A 2,591-nucleotide genomic window follows, 5' to 3' on the forward strand; every position below is an offset into this window, starting at 1 on the left:
GTGCACCGCAACAAGGAGTAGCTCCTACTTGCGGCAACTAGAGAAAGCCCGCACGCAGCAACAAAGACCCAGCACGGCCAAAGATAAATTAATTGATTAATAAATTTTAAAATGCTTTAAAAAATAAAGATAAACGATGGCACAAATGAACCTATCTACAAAACAGAAACAGACTCATAGACATAGAGAGCAGACTTGAGGTTGCCAAGGTGGGGAGGGGAGGGAGAGGGATGGACTGGGAGTTTGGGGTTGGTAGATGCAAACTATTACATTTAGAATGGATAAACAGCAGGGTCCTAATGTATCACACAGGGAACTATATTCAATATCCTGTGATAAACTGTAATGGAAAAGAATATTTAAAAAGAATGTCTGTATGTGTATAACTGAGTCACTCTGCTGTATAGCAGAGAATGGTACAACATTATAAATCAACTTACTTCAATAAAATAAATAAATAAAAATTTAAAAAATATTTGTCAAGATTTTTCTACCTTAAAAAAAAGTGGGGGGGTGCTTCCCTGGTGGCACAGTGGTTAAGAGTCCGCCTGCCAATGCAGGGCACACGGGTTCGTGCCCCGGTCCGGGAAGATCCCACATGCCGCGGAGCAACTAGGCCCGTGTGCCACAACTACTGAGCCTGCGCGTCTGGAGCCTGTGCTCCGCAACAAGAGAGGCTGCAATAGTGAGAGGCCTGCACACCGCGATGAAGAGTGGCCCCCTCTTGCCACAACTAGAGAAAGCCCTCACACAGAAACGAAGACCCAACACAGCAAAAATAAATTAATTAATTAATAAACTCCTACCAACAACATCTTAAAAAAAAAAAAAGGAACTGAATCATCAATGTGGGTCCAGTGAGGGACGCTGAAGTTGGACTAATGGACAGCTAAGCCCTACAGCACCAAAAGAAGATGGAGCTGTTAACAGAGAGTCCCTCGGTGCTACTCCAGGTTTCAGCAGTGCTCTGTGGAGGGGCCTGGGCATGCAGGCTCTGCTGCGGGACCCCTGGGCGGCCCCCAGGAATCTGTCTGGGCTGTGCCTCTGGACCCCTCCATTCTCTTACATGTTGTTTGGCAGCCCTACTATGTGTGGGAGCTCCCCGACTCCTACAATGACTATTTCAATTCTTCAGTCTTTCAAATCTCCACGGCCCTCCCATCCCCCTCACTCCCAGCAGAAGGTGAATTTCTTATGCCACAGAAAAAGTTCAGACCATCATATGGGGACCCCTTCAACTTCCCAACACCAAACCTATACCATCCTGCCCTCTAACCTTCCCCAACCTAGGCACTGTAGGATGTGTAGCAGCATCCCTGGCCTCTGTCCACTAGATGAACCCCGCTAGTAATGCCCCCTAGACATGATAATCAAACATGTCTCCAGACATTGCCAAATGTCCCTCGGGGTATAAAGTCACCGGTGAGAACTCTTTTTAATTTAATTTAATTTAATTTATTTGGCTGTGCGGGTCGTAATTGTGGCACGCGGGATCTTTGGTTGCGGTGTGTGGAATCTAGTTCCCTGACCAGGGATCGAATCCAGGCCCCCTGCATTGGGAGCACAGAGTCTTAACCCCTGGACCATGAGGGAAGTCCCTGCCGGTGAGAACTCTTGACCCAGACCAACCTCTGGCCGCTCTGTCTCAAACTTGTAGCCCACATCTGATCCATGGGAAGTGTACACCTACCTCTCAAATAGAGCACTTGGTAAAAGCGCAGCCACTGACAGCCACGCCTCCCCTGTAGATTTCCTCCCCTGGCTCTAGGGACCACCCTTTGAGTTCCTTATTTGGCCCCCCTAGTTGATTTGAGAAAATAGGAAGCACACCCCACGCCCCTTCTTTCCATGGTACAAGCCTCTCTTCCAGAAATCTCCTTTATAGTTTCTGGTCCTCTCTTGGGCTTTGCATCCATCCTCTTTGTAAGCTGGAGGTGGGTGGTCAATACAATGACTCAGAACTAGTTCTCAGACATTTCCCTTCCCAGTCCTGCTTAGGTGGTCTAGCATCCCACGTTGGAATCGGAGAGCAGCTGCCTCTCTTGGCGGGGGCCTCAGCCAACTGTGAGGCAGAAAGAGCTTGTATTCACATCCATGTGCCCCTTAGAACTGCCTTCTCTCTTCCTCTCAGGATCCTTTCTCACTTCGATTTATTCAACCTCTCCTTCCTGATTGAAGCTTTCCCACTGACATTTAAGCATGTTTAAATCGCTCCCATTTAAATAAATAAATAAAATAAAACTGCTTTGACCACAGAGCTCCTCGCAGCTACCTACCACTCTAATTCTCTCCTCCCCTTCAAAGCCAAACTAGTGAGAAAGCTCTCTACACCCACCGTCTCCCTTTCCTCACCTCCCACTCTTTCCAGTCTGGCGTCCACCCTTATCAGTCCCCCGAAACAGCTCTCACTGACATGGTCAGCGATCTCTGCAGAGCTGAGCTGAGGCTGGAGGGCAGGAGGCTGGCCTGACCCCACTCAGGACACTGGCCACGGGAGCAGCGGCAGGGATGGTGACAGCTGGCATTACCCAGAGTTGTGTGTGGGAACCGCAAAGGATAGAATGGAATTTCTGAGCTGTGTCAGAAAGAAC

Source organism: Aethalodelphis obliquidens, unplaced genomic scaffold (assembly GCF_003676395.1).
Source record: "Aethalodelphis obliquidens isolate GAN/ISIS:26980383/991018 unplaced genomic scaffold, ASM367639v1 scaffold65, whole genome shotgun sequence".
NCBI classification, from domain to species: Eukaryota; Metazoa; Chordata; class Mammalia; order Artiodactyla; family Delphinidae; genus Aethalodelphis; species Aethalodelphis obliquidens.